The 21,463-nt window shown below is 40.1% G+C and overlaps 1 protein-coding gene and 1 long non-coding RNA gene across 4 annotated transcripts in view; one reads left to right on the top strand and one right to left on the bottom strand.

The window, feature by feature from the left end:
* LOC144292889 (uncharacterized) overlaps window positions 1-744 on the bottom strand; it is a 38,388-nt gene extending 37,644 nt beyond the window's left edge. Inside the window, exon 1 of the long non-coding RNA XR_013360276.1 lies at window positions 548-744. This is a non-coding gene — a long non-coding RNA (uncharacterized LOC144292889). The remainder of the gene's footprint in view (window positions 1-547) is intronic.
* Window positions 1-21,463, top strand: part of SEMA3A (semaphorin 3A) — a 454,575-nt gene that overhangs the window by 172,600 nt on the left and 260,512 nt on the right. The gene's annotated exons all lie outside the window — the stretch shown is intronic.

Raw genomic sequence — 21,463 nt, forward strand, 5'->3', positions numbered from 1 at the left:
CGGCCCGGGGCGGTGAGGGCACAGCCGGGGCGGCCCGGGGCGGTGAGGGCACAGCCGGGGTGCGGCCAGCTGTCCTTAGCGTCGCACCACAGGGGCCCAGGATCCCTGGGCCAGAGGAAGGAACTCTTTAGGGAGTTAACGGCTTTTCCTCCTAAGAAGCTCTTCACTTTTTTTTTTTTTCTTGGAGTTCAATTTGCCAACATATAGCATAACACCCAGTGCTCATCTTATCAAGTGCCCCCCTCAGTGCCCCCGCCCACCCCCCCTTCCATCACCCCTTGCTCCTTTCCCAGAGTTAGGGGTCTCTCATGGTTTGTCTCCCTCACTGATATTCATTTTCTCTCCTTTCCCTTTATCCTCTTTCACTATTTTTTATATTCCCCGGATGAATGAGACCATATAATGTTTGTCCTTCTCCGATTGACTTATTTCACTCAGCATCACACCCTCCAGTTCCCTCCACGTCCAAGCAAATGGTGGGGATTGGTCCTTTCTGAGGGCTGAGGACACCCCGCTGTATACAGAGCCCACATCCTCTATCCATCACCTGTCGGTGGGCACCGCGGCTCCTCCCACAGTTGGGCCACAGTGGACATCGCTGCTGTGAAGCTTTTCACTTTTAAATGAAGGAATGACCAGTGTCACTGTCAGTAATGCCAGCCCAGGGACAAGCGAAGACGGGACAACTTAAGAGAAGGAAATTATCCTCTCTTCTATGTCCGGGTGGCACGTTCTTAGGGTCAAAAGTCCAAGGCAGCGGCCCACCTGCCTTTGTAACTGGAAAGAACGTTATACAGATTCCAAGTTGGAAATGCCCAGTGTTTGGGCCGCCGGGGGGCTCAGTGGTGAGCACCTGCCTTCAGCCCAGGGCCTGACCCCGGGTCCCGGGATGGAGTCCCACATCCAGCTCCCTGCGGAGCCTGCTTCTCTCTCTGCCTGTGTGTGTCTCTGCCTCTCTCTCTCTCTCTCATGAATAAATAAAATCTTTTTTAAAAAGGAAATGTCCAATGTTTAAAAGATTAAGAGTTTCATCTGAAAAGGTACAAGCTGACATTACCTAATTTTTAAAGTCTTTTACCTTTTCTCACAGGCCACGAAAATTCGTTGGCAATGAAGACAAAAGAAATTCAGTCAAATGAATTTACAACAAAATTTGCATATTAGACAATCTGTCAACAGTCCTTCAATTCTTATCCTCCCTGGATTTCTTAACTGCTTGTTTGCAAATATTACGCCTAAGACCAAGAAGTATATTATTAAGGGAGGGTAAAATAATTTGAATTGCAAATCTGTATAGTATAAACAAATGAATTCCACTTTATAGCTTAAACAACTAATATTTAACATCTGGATGATAATATATTTACCCGAAATTTTTTATTTTGTAGCTCTTTAAATTTGATATGTAATGAGGTGGTAGGAACAATATTTCAGGGTACCGCAACACAAGGAAAGGAATTTATCGAGGATAATTTATGATTAATGCCTTGGCACTAGTCCGAGCAGTATCTGGTATCTGGTCTAAAACCTTCGAAGTCTTTTGTTTTATGTAAAATGGATGATGTGTTTGTAGTTAATAACAAGTTTACCAGCAGCCTTACATTATGGTCTGCTGCCTCTATGGCCTCTTCTGGAGAAAGGAATACAAGGCAATGCTTGGCCAAACAATGCTGTTTAAGATTTTAGGGGCAAAGTAAAGGGTTTCTTGTCTCAAATTATTCCTCAATCTGCTCATGAAAAATCCTTTCAAGAAAGGACAACTTGTCTAATTGGCAGTTGAATGTTAATCTCCAAGTGAAATATTCCTAGTAGAGTTCGTCCAACAAGGGTGGTGATAGTCCCATTTCATACTTCCAAAGAATAATTATGTTCAGGCTTCATATGAATAATTAATTTTTTAAAAAGGGACTTAATTCAGAAGAGAACTATTGTCATGATGAGGGAACTTGTGCCATTTGGGAAACACACACGCACACGTAGACAAACTGGGAGAATTGGGGAAAAGAGGCAATTCAAAGGCTATCCCATGAAAGGAATGGGAAGTCAGCTGAGTGGATCCATCAGGGAGTACTCAGAACACTCTGTGGTCCTCAGAAACAATCTAGAGGAATATGAAGAATCACTTTTTAACTTCTGGAAACCCCTCAAAGTGGAATGAGGTATTTTGAGGTTATTACAAAGGATAACTCTTCTCTGAGGTTACTTGAGCTTATATATTAACATATTATTATATTACATATAACTATTAATGTATAATAGTGTAGAGTAATATATAATGTGCCATATGTTATGTGTATATACACACACACACACACATATACACACAAATTTTTGATAGTTTTAAAAAGGATAAAGATGGAAACATCCATTGCCTAAAGCATAGGAAAACAAGACTCCCTTATTGAATTTAGCATGGAAGGGTTGATGATGCTTAAAGAAAGATACTGGAATATAGAAGGTAAATTTTTCTTTCATTCCCCTTTTCTAAACCCAGCATTGATCATCATCATCATTTTCGTACATTGTCATGAGTTTGATAAAATTAATTGACATAGTCAAATTAAATTCTCCATCTCACTGTCCTATAAGAAACTTCTACTCACAATAAACCAAAAAAGGCACAAGCTGAAGCTGCAGATATTATGGCAAATCTGCTTCAAAAAGAGAACATTTGTAGTGTTTGGTCCAAGAGTTTATACACTGGCACACTGGACAGAGTAATAAAGGTACAAGTTTTTTTTAAACTTACCTCCATTTAATACATATAACCATAAATCTGAAAAATAAGGTGTTGGACCTCCTTTTCAAGGTATGTAAATATATAAATGAGGACTAAAACAAACAAATTGAAGAAATTCTTAAATTTAGTTAGGGCTAAGATTTGCCTTATTTGACAAGAGCTTCTGTTGGAAAGGTGACCGAGAGGACAGTTTCTCACAATCCATCTTCTAATTAGAAAAGCTTCTCAAAAACACACTCTTTTGAAATTATTGAAAAATGAAAAGGAAATATTTCACATTTGAATCAAATGGAATATACCATAAAAAATGACCTCAGTGATGCAGGCTGCTGGGTCCAAGGACCCAGAGGGAGATGTCCCACAGCACCTGGCTTTGAGCAGGAAAGAAATAAAACACTAGCCAGAGAATGTGAAAGCGGAGTTATTGAATAGCATGAGTGACAAATAGAGTATAGCAGAAGGAGTGTCTGGGAGGCTCCAAAAGGAAAGGAGAAGTGAATCTCTCTATTGCTTGGGGTTAGAGGTTTATATTTGGAAAGGGAAAAGGGTCCAGGATATGTGTTCCTACAGGAATCCAGGGTAGGGTCCAGCCATAGGCGAGTGACAGGTGAATAATAGGTTTTATTCAATACATCATGGAAGGTAGGGGATATTGATGCCAACGTTTGTTTGAAGCCAACATCCTAGAACCTATTTGAGAGCCAGCTTTTCTTAGATTTTATCAAGGATTGGAGGTCCTAGGACAAAACTCAGACAATGGTTAACTTTATTGCTTCCTCTTTGGAGTGGAAACATAGCTTCTTTGGTTTTAACTCAGATGCAAGGTAAAAAAAAAAAAAAAAAAAAGACCATGAGTAAGTGGGGCCTCGCAAAAACAGCAGAAATGGAACCTTTCCAAAATGGCATCCCTTCAGCTTCCCTACATCATTAATAACAACAACACAGAGAGTAGGTCACGGATTTTCAGAAACCAAATAGGCTGGGAAAATGCAGTGAAGAAGGTAAAGGACTCAGGCCTGGTGGAAGAGGAGTGCTTCTGGAGTGATCTCTTTGAATAGAATGAATTTTAAAATGATAAGAGAAAAAAAAAAGAGAGAGCCAGAGAGAAAACAGCAACAACAACAAAAGTGATAACAGAAGAGTAACAGAAAACTGCGATAATGATACGGGGGAAACCAAAATAGATGATATTTTCAGCTTTAAAGACACTATGATTTCAGGGCTTTAGAGGATTTGAAATGAAAAAGAGCCCAGGCGAGTTTAGTTATTTACACTAAGGTAGAGTAATAAAAACTTCATTGAGTTTTTATTTGCACTGAAAGATTGAAAAGTAATGACACAAGAGAGTTTAGACGGAGCAGCGGCCTATGCCTTTACCCTCACTCTGCGCGGAGTCCGGCGCTGAGGGTTCTTTGCTCTGTGAATGACTGTGTTACAGAAAACGGATACATTTTCTGAAAACTATGTGTCATGCACTAAATTTGTTTAGATGTTGACTACAGATCATCGATGATAGGAATGGCATCGAATACTAAGATCCCCGGAAGCACGTTACGCGCACATTGTTAAGTGGTGCAAGTGCAGTGCCTCGCATGGAACAGGTGATGCACAAAGCACAGGGCCCTGAGCCAGGAGGGCACAGCAGCAAGAAATGTGGGCTCTGGGGCAAGGGAGCGTGGGGGAGGGCTTCAAAAGCAGCCTGTTTGGGAATGCTGGCAATTCCTTGAATTCTGCCTTTTATCTTGATAAATTTGCTCAAATTCTCTAAGCCTTGTTTCTATAAAATGGGAAGAAACAATAGTTCCTGTATCACAGAGCTATTCTGTAGCCAAATGTAGTAAAGGTTTAACAGTTTTCTTTTTTCAAGAAATGTTAGCTATCATTACCTAATAAAATAAGGATTCTATCAAACTAAAGATCACTTTGAATACTTTCTTTTTTTTTTTTTTCTTTCCTCAAGGCTCCTATTTGTTTATTCTTTAATCAGGGTCCATTATTTTAGATAAAACTCAGCAATTCTTGACTACTCTTTATAAACAGAAGGTATTTTATGTCAAAATGGAATTCTAAGCCTGCCTCATTCTTTACCTGCGTGGCCTCCTATCTGTTTTACATTCCTTCGCTCTCTTGCGCTGAATTCAATGAGTTTCAAGATGTGAATGAAAGAGTTTGCCTTGGATACATGTCAAACCAAAGCCACCAGTATTTATTTCCTCTTTCTCAGAGTAAAAAATCCACTGTTCGGCATCATTGTAGTTGAGGTGGTGGTGAGGGGGGGTGACTTAAGTGTTTTTAACTAAATTTAACATTCCAAGACTTCAACAGCATTTGAATCATTATAATATATGCATATTTAGAGGGCTATGCTTTTGCTAATATGAAGTTATTTTTTTCTTTCAAAAAGTTGTCTGTTACCAAACCAAAAAAAATTCTTTATATGCAGCTTCTGTTGTCAGAACCATCTTGTCAGCTAAAAGCAAAGCAAAACACTCGATAAAATTCTCAGAAAAAAATTGATTTTTATGCTCAAATTTATATTAGTGACTTAATATTATTGGCATCACCAGCCTTTACATCTTAATATTTAGTTGAAAAGAAGTACAATAACTTTCCTGTTAAACGAATTGAGTTCATCACTTCTTCTTGCCATAATCACGTATTTTAGGAATTCACCTGTGTGTATGAATGTTCGTGTGCGTGAATATGCACGTAGTTTTTCTTAGATACCTTTGTTATATCTGTATGGCTTTCATTTCCTGGAAAAGCCTTAGTAGAGCATAGAGTCCGAATTCTTTATGCCTTTGTTTAATAGTGTCTTCGCATAGGTTTTCAGGAACCTGCTATTTTGTCTTCTGTATTTGAACAGTAAAGGAAGTTGGATTTTCTTCTCTGAAAGCACCTGGGAACTGTAGATAAGCAGTAGAAGTAAAATGGAGGGAAAAATTAGAACGCCACAACCACAACGCAAATAATAGTTTTGGTCACAAACTGTCAAAACTTAAGAGAGTACAGGAGAATGGAGAACGTGCCCCACCGAGCACACGTTGAGACCTGCTGTCTTCCCTGGTGGTGTCACATGGCTTTGATTTTCATCTAATTGCAAGAAAACACAAACACTGGCAAAAGCTTTACTGGATGTTGGTGACCCCACCGTGTTGAATAGGATTTGAATTTGAGCGCCTAAAGAAAACTTCTGTATGTGTTTGTTTGGCTTTTATTGCCACAAACTTAATAGGCCCATCAATCAGAGAAGAAACACCGTCTAGAAAATTGGAAAAAGTTTTGATAGTGAGATTAAAAAATAAGCACATTCTCCTACTTCATGACCTTGGTTATTTATAGCTCTGGAAAACTCAGTCCCTGCGTCGGATACAGTGATTAAAGGGGATTAAACAGGGTCCTTTGAATCGCGCCATCCCCGGCACAGCAAAGGCCCCTCAGCAGAAGGCCAAGGGATGCTCTCGCCTGCTGACCCCGCCAGGCCGTGCGAGCGCCCAGCGTCTCTGGCTGCGGGGTGTGGGGGCGCCGCGCTCCCCTGCGCTCACCCCAAATCCCACAGTAACCGCAAGGATTGAGTCGCCCCTGTTGTCGGCTGGGCTCGGCCGCGTCCCGGCCCCTCCGTCCCCGCTTCACACGGTGCCTGCATCGCTCTACCTGGTGGGAGAGGAGAAGGGCACGCGGGCCTGGGCGCTCAGGACAGCGGCTCCGGGGCTCTGGGCCCGCCCACAGGGGAGAGGGGGGCAGGGGAGGGGCGTGCAGGGGAGAGGTCCGTAGGGGAGAGGCGCGCTGGGGAGAGACGGGCAGGGGAGGGGCGTACAGGGGAGAGGCGGGCAGGGGAGGGGCGTGCAGGGGAGAGGCGCGCAGGGGAGAGGCGCGCAGGGGAGAGGCCCGCAGGGGAGGGGCGTACAGGGGAGAGGTGGGCAGAGGAGAGGTGGGCAGGGGAGGGGCGTGTAGGGAAAGGGCGTGTAGGGAAGGGGCGTGTAGGGAAGGGGCGTGCAGGGAAGAGGTCCGTAGGGGAGAGGCGGGCAGGGGAGGGGCGCGCAGGGGAGAGGCGGGCAGGGGAGAGGTCCGTAGGGGAGAGGCCCGCAGGGGAGGGGCGTGCAGGGGAGAGGTGGGCAGAGGAGAGGTGGGCAGGGGAGGGGCGTGTAGGGAAAGGGCGTGTAGGGAAGGGGCGTGTAGGGAAGGGGCGTGCAGGGAAGAGGTCCGTAGGGGAGAGGCGGGCAGGGGAGGGGCGCGCAGGGGAGAGGCGGGCAGGGGAGAGGCGGGCAGGGGAGAGGTCCGTAGGGGAGAGGCGCGCAGGGGAGAGGCAGGCAGGGGAGGGGCGTGTAGGGAAGGGGCGTGTAGGGAAGGGGCGTGCAGGGAAGAGGTCCGTAGGGGAGGGGCGCGCAGGGGAGAGGCGCGCAGGGGAGAGGCGGGCAGGGGAGAGGCCTGCAGGGGAGGGGCGCGCAGGGGAGAGGGCGGCAGGGGAGAGGCGGCAGGGCAGAGGCCGGGCTGCGGCTCGGGGGCCTGGCTGGAGGTCGGCCGGCTCCTGCCCCCACGCGGCCGGGCTCTCGGGCTGTGAGGGGCAAGTGCGAGCCCTTGGGTCGGTGAGAGGAATCGGGGCGTGTGGGGTCCGCGTGTCCTGCTGCTCCGCGAGTGTCGGTGCGAAGCAGTAGGCGGACGGGACGGCCCGTGAGCCCGTCGCCTGCCCACGGCGTCCGGGGCCGGGAAGCTGGAGCACGGGCGGCCGTGACGGTCCTTGCTGAGCACCTGCCGCGACCCTAGGCCTGGCAGGTGGCGATGACGCAGAAGCTAAGAGAGAAACCGCAAGACGGAGGGCGGCGCGCTTGCTCTCAGCGGGTGTGGCCCGATCGGCTCATTCGGAAGCGCCTACACTGGCGGCCCTGCGGCATCCACACGCCCTGCAGGCGCGGGGCGGGGGCGCGGTCACCTGGTGCGCTGGGAACAAGACGCAAGGGTCCAAGTGGGTGTGAGGGCAAACTGCCCAACCAACCCGGGACCTTGACACTCTCAGACACAGGTGCACGCTCACGCACATGTGCACTCATCCCTCAGTTTTGAGGAATAACAGTCCATATTAACCTTTTGCATGACTTGCATAAATTTGTTATTTTATGTAATCTTATTCACTTTTTTCCAAAATTTATTTTATTGTAATATTTTATTTTATTTTTTTCTATTTTTATTGTAATATTTTATTTTATTTTTAGGAAGAGAATGAGTACAATTGATACTATATAGAAGGAAAGATATTTTTCCTTTAAAAAACCCTGGTTCAAAATTATCTAATGAGTAGGGATCCCTGGGTGGCACAGCTGTTTGGCGCCTGCCTTTGGCCGGGGGCGCGATCCTGGAGACCTGGGATCGAGTCCCACGTCGGGCTCCCGGTGCATGGAGCCTGCTTCTCCCTCTGCCTGTGTCTCTGCCTCTCTCTCTCTGTGTGACTATCATAAATAAATAAAAATTAAAAACAAAAAACAAAAAAACAAAATTATCTAATGAGTAAAGAAGGCAGCACAAAAAAAAATGAGAAGAGAGGTTTCCGACTTTAAGGAGGGAAGTTTGACAGAGATGTTTTAGGATTGGAAAGACTTAATTGTGTTTGTTAATAGATAGAGGAATGGAAATAGAGATACCATGAAATTTCAAGAAATTGTGAAGATAAGGGAAAGATTACAAAGATGATTATAGGGACCTCTGGGTGGCTCAGCAATTAAGCGTCTGCCTTCAACCCAGGGTGTGATCCTGGAGACGTGGGATCAAGTCCGCATCCAGCTCCCTGCATGGAGCCTGCTTCTCCCTCTGCCTGTGTCTCTGCCTCCCTCTGTCTCTCTCATAAATAAATAAATAAATAAATAAATAAATAAATAAATAAATAATCGTTTTTAAAAAGGTGATTATAATAATATTAGTTTAATCACTAACATAAAAAAAACTTTGCTTAAAAAGCTTTTGGGTAGGTTTGAAAAATAATGTAGCAATTTTAAAGAGAACGGAAGTGCTTCATAACAGCCAAAAAAAGAAATGCAACAAGGAGTCTACTTGAAAATTATAGGTAAAAAAAAGATTTGTAAACTAGCTTTGAGAGCCCAGCAGTGGTTTTAAAAAGTGAATTTGCTTTGAAGATAATTGAAAAGGTGGCTTTATTTCAGGGGAAGATGGTGAGTAGGTGTGGATGGGGGTATTGATAAGTGTCACCTTTGGTAATGTAGGGTTGGGCAGTCAAGAGTCCGGACAATTCTGAATGTTATAGAAAAGATCATTTGAATGGATGGATGGTCAAGAAATTACACTTTAATATAGTTTGGGGGAGCAGTGTAATGGCAACTTCTGTATCCTTTAAATTATCCATGAAGATGTGAAAGAAAAAGAAAATATTGGAGAAGAAAAAAAGAGGGAGGCAAACCAAAGAGAGTCTTAACTATAGAGAACAAACAGGTTTCAGGAGGGGACAAGGAAGGGGATGGGGATTAAGGAGGACACTTGTGATGAGCACTGGGTGTTATATGTAAGGGATGAGCCACTAAATTCGACTCCTGAAACCGATATTACACTATATGTTAACTAACTAGATTTTAAATATAAATGTGAAACAAAAAAACAAAAACAAAAAAAAAGGAAAATGTCACAACACTATCAAAAAGCATTGTAATAATGACAATGAACATGTATTGAGTTCTTATGATGTCAGCCAAACTTAGTCATATGTAGTGACTCAGTTTATCTTTGAAAATATTTTATTGTTATCCATAAATTATCCTCATTTTGCAGCTGAAGAAATTGAGGTCAGAAGTTAAGTAAAATCCTGAAGGTTTTATAGCTAGTCAACAAGAGTTGAAATTTGAACCTACTAAATGTGGCTACGAAGTCTGTTCTTTCAAACACCACATTATATTGTTTAATAATAAAGCTTTTGAGAAATTGGTAATAATTTCAAGTTGGAACAGATTGAGAAAAATATGGTTTGAATGTGAGAAAACCAGCTTCTGTTGATGAACTAAACTATTTCCCCCTGTTTTCCTTGGAGAGAGGAGTAGGATGTTCCTAACCAATCCTATCCAAGAATAGCTTATGGGTGATGCCCACTTAATTATTCACACACTACCCCTGGATCTTAACTGACTTCCACACAGCTGCCCTGACTCTCTGCGAGTAGCCATGGATTATGCCCAGCAGTCTCCCCAGACAGCCCCTCTTTCCTTCGAGGGCCCACCCTGGAGTGAGCCTTCCCTTTTAGCACCACAGACTTCTGTGGGGGATCATTATACCAATCTCACCTTTCTCCATCAGCTCTTACCGTAATGGAGAAGAGAAAACAATATAATCCTTGTATCAAAATTGAGTTTTCCAAGAAATAAAACTTTAAATCATTAGAGACAATGCCAGTGGTTTTAAAAATGCCTTTGGGGGCACCTGAGTGGCTCAGTGGTTGAGCATCTGCCTTCAGCCCAGGGTGTGATCCTGGGGTCCTGGAATCGAGTCCCGCATCAAGGCTCCCACACGGAGTCTGCTTCTCCCTCTGCCTGTGTCTCTGCCTCTGTGTCTGTCTCTCATGAATAAATAAATAAAATATTTTTAAAAAATAAAAATGCTTTTGAAAAACTTAGGAGCAATCACTGGCAAATTCTAAATAGAACACGAGTCTTACATAGCAGTGAATTTAAGATCAAACTGAACATAACCTGTAAAACAGGAGCAAAAGAGAGGCCAAGGATGCACAGGATTCAAGAAAAGAAGTGTGTGAGCTATAATCATAAAGTGGGAAAATTCCATCTTAAAAAATACATTCTAGGGGATCCCTGAGTGGCTCGGTGGTTTAGCGCCTGCCTTCGGCCCAGGACGTGATCCCAGGGTCCTGGGATCAAGTCCCACATCGGGCTCCCTGCATGGAGCCTGCTTCTCCCTCTGCCTGGGTATCTGCCTCTCTCCCTCTCTCTCTCATGAATAAATAAATAAAATCTTAAAAAAAATACATTATATTATTTGAAGTAAAAAGAAAAAAAACAAATCAGCAGTTGCTATTTTGAAAGATGAAATGCCTAAAATTTGGCATTATGAAATTTTAAATTTTTAAAAAGATTTATTTATTTTTTTTGAGAGAGGAAGAGAGACAGAGTAGGGGAAGTGGCAAGGGGAGAGGGAGGGAATCTCAAGCAGACTCTGCTGCCGGGGAGCCAGCGGCAGGCTGGATGCAGTGACCCAGGAGAGCCGAGAGTCAGATGCTCAGCTGACTGTGCCACCCTGGCGCCCCTGGAAATTGGTAAATTGTAAGAGAAAAATTAAAAGCCAAATAATGGGTAAAATTCTATCTGATCATTAAAATGAGATGAAAAATGAAGTTCAATCTTTATATTTCTGTACAGACACTTCACTGAAAAAGGAAATTAAATAGGACAATATATTTTATCCTTTATTTATTTATTTTTTAAATATATTTCATCTTTGATATAAAGCAGGCAGCTCACAGCGCAGCGGTGCTGCAGCTCTCCCACTGGGACCTCCCGCCAAGGCCGCACCTGAGCTCCGGGCGCACCTGAGCTCGGGCTGCACCTGAGCTGGGGGCCACACCTGAGGTCGGGGGCCTGCACCTGAGCTTGGGGCCACACCTGTGCTGGGGGCTGCACCTGAGCTCAGGGCCTGCACCTGAGCTAGGGACCGCACCTGAGCTGGGGGCCGCACCTGAGCTGGGGGCCGCACCTGAGCTGGGGGCCGCACCTGAGCTGGGGCTGCACCTGAGCTCGGGCCGCACCTGACCTCGGAGGCTGCACAGGCCCCACACTCGAGCCTGCGTCCCCTCACCTCGTCCAACGAGAGCCGCTCCTCCGTCTTCCGTGACCTTCACAACCTTGTTATTTTCGTAAAGACACAGGCCTTCATTTTGCAGAGAGTCTGTCGAGGTGGGACTGGCTAGTGCATCCCAGGATCTTGCCGAAGCTGTGGATTTGGGGCGGGGGTGCCCCGCGTGCCGACTCGTCCTGGTTCTCGTCTCTCAATTTCCGTGTGGTGTTGGTGCGTCCCACTCTGGGTGCTGTTACCTTAACACGTAATTAAGGCGGTCACTGCCGGGTCTCTCCACTAGAAAGGTAGGTACATTTCTTTTGTTCTTTGTAATCAGTATTTTGCAGAAAGATATTTTGAAACTGAATATTCTTTTCCTCATCCCACTTCTCTCATTAATTCTAGAAACTATTGATATATCTTGCCTGTAGTATTACTTTGGTCACTATTGATGATTATTGGCTAATTTCATTTATACCAATGCATTTATTAGTTGATACCCTACTAGGATACTAGGAAGATACTTATCTTCTCCTACTTCATTTATTCATTTATTTATATCAATGTGAACTAATGGATTCCAATCCTTTATTTATTATTTATTCAGTGTGTTACAATCATTTTTATGATTATCCAGATTGGCCAGTGGGAGTTCTTTTAGCTAGATCCTTAATTGTTTTGATGTGTCCAAATCATTCTTTAAGTACCTCATTACTACCTGAGACAACATAGTGTTCTAGGACTTTCTCTGCTGCAACCCAGAAATTAGCCATTTCTTTAAGAAGCCCTGGTTCCTGGGCAGCCGGGTGACTCAGTGGTTTAGCGCCGCCTTGGGCCCAGGGCCTGAACCTGGAGACCCTGGATCGAGTCCCATGTTGGCTCCCTGCATGGAGCCTGCTTCTCCCTCTGCCTGTGTCTCTGCTTCTCTCTCTCTCTGTGTCTCTCATGGATAAATAAGTAATATTTAAAAAAATAAAAATAAAAAAGGAGAAGCAGCCCTGGTTCCTTTCAATGGAAAACAGTGTGTAGAAACGAAGATCCGAGTGCTACATATAAGTCTTGTTATTGGGGTTTGCTACTCACAGGCCTTCTTAGTGGACAGAAAGAACTAGGAAATATATATATTCACACATGTGCATGCACTACGCAGCATCACATCTATATCTATATTTATATCTATATTTTAAACCATGAGTTAATACTAATAGATTGAAATATTTTAAGACTATTTTTTCAGAAAAATTTTAGATTCACTGTAAAATTGAAGGGAAGGTACAGAGACCTCTCATGTATCTCCCACCCTCACACAAACATAGCCTCTCCCATTATCAGCATCAACAACAAATGTTACAAAGTTGGGTTTATAGCTGAGTCACTGAGGTCATGCCTTTAGTGTTTGGTCTAAAAAGTCATCATCATACTCAAGGTCATGTAGGTTTTCTCCTGTGTTATTTTTTACCTAATACATTGCATTTTACATTTAAGTCTCTGATCCATTTTCAGTTAATTTTTGTTAATAGGGTAAAATCTGGTCTGGATTCATCTTTCTGCATGTGGATGTCCAGTTGATACAGCTCCATTTATCGAAAAGATAATGTTTTCTTCATTGTATTGCTTTTACCTCTTTGTCAAAAATTAGTTGACTATATCTAAGGAGGGAGGTCATTTCTGGGGTAATCTGTTCTGTTTCATCGATCTATTTGTCTTTTATTTTACTAATACCACACTGGTTTTTTTTTTTTTGTTTGTTTGTTTGTTTAGATTTTATTTATTTATTCATGAGAGACACAGAGAGAGAAAGGCAGAGACACAGGCAGAGGGAGAAGCAGGCTCCATGCAGGGAGCCCAATGTGGGACTGGATCCCTGGACTCCAGGCTCACGCCCTGGGCCTAAGGCAGATGTTCAACCACTGAGCCACCGGGGTGTCCCAATACCGCACTGTCTTGATTATCCTGTAGCTTTATAGTAACAGTGAAGTCAGGTAATACCAGGCCTCCATCTCTGTTGTTCTCCTTCAGTTTCATACTAGCTTTTCTGGGTCTTTTGCCACCCCATATAAACTTTAGAATCAGTTTGTTAAGTTGAACATAAAATATTTCTCCATTTATTTATTCCTCTTTCATTCTGTTTATCAGTTTTGTAGTTTTCCTCTTATAGATCTAGTACATATTTCATTAGATTTACATCTAAGTATTTAATTTCATTTGGTGCTAGATGATAGTAGTTTAATTTCAAGTTCCACTTGTTCATTGGTATAAAGGAAGAAGATTGTCTTTTGTTTCTTAACCTTGTATCCTGCAATCTTGCTACAATAACTTCTTAGTTCAGGAGTTTTTTTCATTGATTTTTTTTTTCTACATAGAGCTTTGAGTTTCTCACTACTAAGTATGATAAAAAAAGTATGATGTTCAGTGTACGTTTTTTGTATATATTCTTTGTTGAGGAAGGTCCCCATTATTTCTAATTTGCAGAGAGTTTTTATCATGAATGGATGTTGGATTTTGGCAAATGCTTTTTCTACATTTATTGACACAATCATCCTGTTTTTCTTTGTTAGTCTGTTGATGTGCTGTATTACATTAATTGATTTTTGAATGTTGAATCAGTCTTGCATACCTGGGAAAAACGTCACTTGATCATGGTGTGTAATTCACTTCATGCCTGTTGGATTTGATTTGCTAATATTTTGTTGAAAATTTTTACACCCATGTTCATGGGAGATATTGATGTATAATGTTTTTTACTTGTAATTCTTTGTCTAGTTTGGTAATAAGGGAATGCTGAACTCATAGAATGAATTAGGAAGTGTTCTTTCTTCTTCTAGCCTGTGAAAGAGATTATAGAAAATTGGTGTAATTTCTTCTTTAAACAGTTGGTTGAATTCATGCCTGAATCCACGTGGGCCTGGTGCTTTCTGTTTTGGAAGGTTCTTAATTATTGATTAAATTTCTTTAATATGGACCTATTCACATAGGACATTTCTTCTCGTATGAGTTTTGGTAAATTATGTCTTTCAAGGAATTGGAACATTTCATCCTGGTTATAAAATTTGTAGGTGTAGAGTTGTTCATGGTCTTCCTTTATTATCCTTTTCATGTTCATAGGATCTGCAGAACAGATTCATTTTTAATCTATTATCAGTTGTGACTGTGCAATGACTTTTGTACTGAAATGAGAGAGAAGGAAGAAAAAAAGAAAGGAGAGAATTAAAAATTTTTGTGTTGCTAATTTTTTTCAAGCATTTATCATCATCTCCAAATATTCATTGACTTTTAAAAATAGAAGGATGTCATTTTTCCAATCCCTTCATTTTACACCTGAAATCACTGAGGTGGAGGGAAATGATACTAGATAAAATAGCATACTTAGGTCAATATAAATCCTTAAGTTTTACCTACAAGACCAATATTCAAGAAGACTAAATTAATTGCTTAAAGTCTACTATAGTCATCAAATGTGGCTCAAATTTTGCTGAATTGATTTTAAATCTGCTGAGCTTGACAGTACCTTACTACATAAGATATTTATAATAACAGAAGGAAGGCTAGAGTGGACCATGCTAAATGGCAATCAAATTAAAATAATCGTTGATTTTTAAAATTAAATTAGATTGTAGAAGTAGTAACTGATGTTTAAAATCTTTACAATAAAAAAAAACAAATAAAATAAATCTTTACAATCTTATTTGTGAAATCATGAATCCACTCAAAAGTTGGTTTACTAAGTACCTATATGCTGGAAATTGTACTTTTCATGGAAGACATAGTGATTAAGTCATATTGTCAAAGACTTAATAATCTGTATTTGAAAAAACATACAGTTAATATAGTTTTAATACAGTATATATTCAACATAACATTAAGGAATGCTTTGGGACGCCTCGGTGGCTTGGCGATTGAGCCTCTGCCTTTGACTCAGGGCGTGATCCCGGGGTCCTGGAATCAAGTCCCACATCCAGCTCCTTGCAGGGAGCCTGCTTCTCCTCTATGTCTCTGTCTCTGTCTCTGTCTCTCTCTCTCTCTGTCTCTCTGTGTGTCTCTCATGAATAAATAAATAAAATCTTTAAAAAATATGTTAAAAAAAACATTAGGGAATGCTTTTTGTGAAATACATGCAAGACAGTATAGGATTACAGATTTAGAAGCCAGCAAGTACCATCAAAAAAAATGGAGGGGGGAGAGAGATAAAAGGGATTTTCCTTTTTTGAAATAAAAAATTAGTCAGAGATCATTTGTTCAGTGAAGCTGGGCCAGTGTCTATACTTTTCCCTGCTATACCCCCATTCCCTACTACTGTTGCCTAGTTCACTGTAGATGCTCAATAAATATTTATAAAACGAATAAATGAAAGAATGGATTTTGAGTGAACACTAAGTAACTTCATGTAGTTGAAGCTTAGGGCATGGAATAGGGAGTAACAAAAGGCAAATCAGGAAATATTTATTGATGCATATAAAGAAAGTTTTTGTTACCACTTTATATAATCAGGACATTGTTCTGTGAAAAAAAATTATGATGATATAATCAGACTTACTAAGCAGCAGCATCCTAAGGAAATATAATGTGAAGCACACAAATAATTCTGAAGTTTCTAGTAGTTATATTAAAAATTACTAGTCCATACATACTCTACATTAAATACCATTTATATACCATTAGGGTCAAAATTATTATTTCATATCATCAATATTAAAATTATTAATGAAATATTTTTGTTGTACTGCCTTTGAAATCTGGTGTATATTTTACATTTATAGTCAATCTCAACTTAGATTAGCTACATTTTAAATGCTCAACAGTCACGCGTGCCTAGACATAACTGTATTAAACAAAGTCTAAGTTTAGGGGTCTTACAACTTAAAGTGTGGTCCTTAGACTGACAACACTTGAGAATTTGGTAAAAATATAGAATCTTGGGCCATACTCCAGATCAACACAGTCAAAATCTGTATTTTCCCCAGAACTTCAGGTAGTTATATATACATGACAGTTGACAAAGCACTGGTCTGGGTAAGCAGCTGTGATATTAGATATGTGCATCCTAAGTAGTACAGAAGATACACGCCGTTGGAATTCAGAATGATTAGAACTATTACTCATATTAGTTTTGTCTTAACACTACAAAGCAAATAAAGCTTTGCATGTATGTAATATTATATTCACACTGATGCTTTTATTTCATCCAAATGTTGGATTGTCTCATGTTATTAATACCTGGTAACCTGAGGTAAGAGTTTGAAGTTCCACAAAGGGGAACAAACATATAGTATCTGTCATCAATGCCTGGTGGGTAGATTTATGGGTTTTATTATTTATTATGTTTCCTAGCAATAATTAGAAATTAACAATTAGAATTAATAATTAGAATTAGTCTCTAGAATAGAAACTATAAAACATTTTTGCAAATGCATTTTGCAAATATAAGAAAACAAAACAAAACAAAGAGTGACAGAGCTAACCCTCCTAATTCTTATAGATAGTCTTCTGCAGTCTCAATTATAAGAAAAAAAATAATGATGATATAATCAGGCTTACTAAGCAGTAAGGTGAAACCTCTAAAATCAAAGTATCTACTTGAAGTATAGATTAATATTCCTATAGTTAATGGTGAATTTCACCCCCAGTGTATATTGTACTTTGAGATATTACCTAATAATAGTATAAAGCCAGTATAATTAGTAAGACATTTGAAATATTTTTAATTTAATCTTCCTTGTTAGACATTTCCTCTATTCAACTTCGCCTCGGGGAGTTCCAATTTACAACAGTTGTCTCAATATAATTATTAATAGCACCCCCCTTTTGTTCTCAAAAGAGACCTTGTTTGGAAAATAAATCATTTGGTCACCCTGTTTATCACATGGACTTAAATTTGTCTTTTGGGTGTTTTATACTGTATGTAATGTATAAGTACAGTACATGTACACACTTTTAAAATATTGACCATATATTCTGGGGGAAAAAAAATTCTCAGTATGTTGGAGATCACATAGTGAAGACCTGACTTGTGAAAAACTGGAATGTTTCCCAGGTTCGCTCTTAGCCTCGTGCTTAATTACTCCCGGCAGCCCCTTTCAGGCCAGGAATCTGTGTTCCCTCTCATGCTGATGCAAAGTGACAGTCCAAGCAGAACTGTGTATTTTTCTCTCCTCTCTCTCCTCTCTCTGCTCCCTAATTGTGGGAGGAGGGGGAAATAATTGTTAGGAATTTCAGGGACCTTTCCTGCATAGCACATTGTTGACTGGCCTAAGCAAAGGTAGAAAAGGCCACTTAACCAAGCCCGAGTAAGAGAGGCCTGGAAAGCCTTGAAGGAGAATCTGCCAACTGCAAAGTGGATCAGCTACTTATGTTCACCTGGGATATTTAGAGATACTCTAGAAGTGGAAATACTTATGTGTAAGCAGAAAAATTGAAATATAAAATTGAAATGATTAAGAATGGGCTCTACTCTAAATTGATAGATGTGTATATAATCTCGGAAAAACTTTCTGAGCTCTCAGAGTCTCCAAAAAGGAAATAAAACAAATTTATTCTTTGCCATTTCATGTAAATATAGAATTATTTTTTATTTAAACTGAAGAGAATTAGGATTGACAAACTTTGGAGAATGAGTGATGAAATGCAAGGGACCCACAGAAGGAGACAGCTGAGACATTTGGGGAGGGATCAATTGAACCAGCAATTGAATGCTCCTGCGGAAATCAGAGAAACGTAAGGTTATCTGTCAAACACGACTCTTCATAGAGGAGACAAAATATGAAGCAGGACACATAACCTCCCAAATATAGCAGACATTTGGCTGGGAATGCTGTCAAAAATTTAAATTGCAGGTGTATATGTTCTACTTAGAGATTGTCCAAATGTATGCAATTGCTCCCTCAGCATCCCAGCACTGCCTACAACAGATTTTGGTATTTTTCACATAATGATGGTTTAAATGGGGACTTTTCCTAAATATGGTCTTCAGAGCACTGACTTTCCCAATACGCCGTGGGGAAAAGATACCACTTTCAAGTAAATGTAGAACGATGTTCACACTCTATTTCTGTGGTAAGACTCACATTACATATTTCACGTACTTAATGGTCTTAGAATTTCTCACAGTAGCCAAATTAGTTGTTTGACTTTCTTTATTTCATCATTACTTAAGTATCTTAAATTTCAGAAATTTTACTGTGAGTACCTCTTAATATTCCGGGAAATGAATCTCCCTCAGAAAATATTTTGGAAATTGCCAGGATGGAGGTATACTGCTAGTATACTACTATTTCTAGTATGATGTTGGCCTTGAAATGAATACTTCAGTTTAAAGAAAAGCAAAGATAGTATTAAAAAGTTGGTTGGGTTTTTTTTTTTTTTTTTGACATTTTAGTTGAATTTAGATTTCCCTTGCTCAGTTATTTGAGCCTTTCTCTGTGTCTGAAATAGCAGTATTCTTTTCACTCCTATATTAATGCACTGACAAAAGACCTGGTTAACAAAGAACCTGGCATTTAACATTCAGATATTCTCAATATGAAATCTGTGATTCTAGGATGGACATACAGATCTAGCTAGCTAGCTAGCTGGCTGTGACTTTTAACCATACTGCATATTTCTGAACTGAGATAGATACACCCTCAGAAGTACAATGTTGAAAATCATCACTGTTGTCATTTGGATGATATAATATAGTGTTGGAAAATAACTGCATTTACATTTCAGCTCATGATTATTTATTTCTAAAGGTGAAAAAAAAGCTGGGCTAGAAAAATAGGAAATTCCCTAAAGAGTTTCTTGTTGGTACCTAGGGACTAAATAGTATAAGTTTTCCAGATGCTCAGAGATAATGGTGTAATCTGACCTGCCTGTACTATGGTTAACTTGGTAGAAGTGTGGGAAAATATCTTTCAGCACTGGACTTTGTAATCTACACTCATTTACAATCAATATGAGTGATACAACTTGAAGAATAAAATAAAGCCAATAGGTAGTATTGGTGAAGGAAAATGATTTTTTAAAAAATGTCCCAAGATGTTATTACCAATATAATTTTATTCTGTTGCCTACTTCCTCAAACCAAGTTCTTTCAGCCAAAGTCACTTAACATATTTGAATTGAATAATAAATATATTTACTCTCTTACTGTTATTTCTCAGCTGCATTTAGTATTAATTACTGGCAACAATGGATATAAACATCCAATTGTATAATCATAGGTGATTACAAATAATTGGGTTGGGTTAACGAACTAGTAAAGTAACAAGCATCTAATATTATTAGGTCTTTAGTTATTGCAAAAAAAAAAGATGTCAAATTCCATGAAATTAACAAGTGTATGTGAAATTATCTCTATGTCTGGCTTTCTTTTCACAAGTTCTAAATTTTCTTTGATTTTTGATTTTTGATGGGACCAATTTTAATGGCCCAATAGATAGATATAAGCTATGATATAATTTTAATATTTAGTTATTATATTCATAAATTCCATCAGTTATTTAAGTTGTGATAGCCAAAGTACTAGATATTCTGAGTTTATCTTTCAACAGGGCACACATGATACCTGCCTTTAAGAAGGTTATAAATTGGTGAGAAAGATAATGATGAGCAAAGAGACGAAGTGATGGCATTTAGTAACTGAAAGGAATGCTGATGTAGATTATTTCCTCACATCAAAGACAAAGGTTGTATTATGAGAAGCATGTTTTTATACTTGTAGTATCTGCATTTTTGGTAGTGTGTGTTCCTGAATTTCTGAGGACAATTTTTCTGGCTGGATTTCAGTGAGACCTAAATAACTTTTGAAGAATGTTGCCAGATTTGAGCCCGCTTCACCAGGCCCTCCTCCTATATCTTCCATGATCAAGGTTAAAGGTGAGGACCATGGTTGTAAAATAAAGGATAGTCAGTGGCTTGTGTCAATTTGTTTATGACTGTGTTGGTAGTATCTGCTGAAGTACCAGAATTACCTGGACATTTGGCAAAGTGAGTTTCTAACAATACTCAAAAATCAGATAACACTTTTTAAGATGTCTGATGATCTGATTTTTCCCTTTTTTAACATTGATGTTTCTATTCAAGATTTAGTGAATGTGATTGTCCAGAAATTTTAATTCTAACTAGTGTTGAAAGAAGTGCTGAACCACTTTTGTTTTGTGGGTCCATATCTTAGTACTTCAAATGAGTATGTATTTGTGTCTTTGAAATTAGTTCATTTCAGAGGAGGCAACTAAAAAACAGAGAAAGAGGAGAGAAGACATCAGAATGAGATTAAGAAGAAAGATGATGTTGTCTACAATATGTAATTCCCATGCATATCTTGTGAAAGATAATGATTCTTCAGTTTGTTCCATTATAGCAAATTGCTTCAGAAGTAGGAATGAAAAGAAGCAGAAAAACTGGGTTCTAGTCATATGACAAATACCAACCTATTCACAGGTGAACCAGCTACCCCAGGGATTAATTTTTTTAAATTTTTATTTATTTATGATAGTCACACAGAGAGAAAGAGAGAGAGGCAGAGACATAGGCAGAGGGAGAAGCAGGCTCCATGCACCGGGAGCCCGATGTGGGATTCGATCCCGGGTCTCCAGGATCGCGCCCTGGGGCAAGGCAGGCACCAAACCGCTGCACCACCCAGGGATCCCTACCCCAGGGATTAAGAGAAGTAATCTACTTGAAAGTTCCATTTTTACAGAAATTTCTCTGTGGCTAAAACTTGCGAAACACCAGTTCTGTCTATAAATCATGCTTCTTTTAAATTATTTTTTGACTTTAATTAATAGACTATTGTAAAATCTAATATTTGCAGCCGTCTTTTATTCCTTTACTCCCCTAAGAAACAAACAAAACACAATCCTAATATATCCCTGAGATTTACCAATCAGGAAAGCAAAATGAATCAATAAAATATGGATGGATATAAGAACAGAAAAAAAGAAAGATGATGGCCCAAGCCAATGAATA

Source organism: Canis aureus, chromosome 21, assembly GCF_053574225.1.
Source record: "Canis aureus isolate CA01 chromosome 21, VMU_Caureus_v.1.0, whole genome shotgun sequence".
NCBI classification, from domain to species: domain Eukaryota; kingdom Metazoa; phylum Chordata; class Mammalia; order Carnivora; family Canidae; genus Canis; species Canis aureus.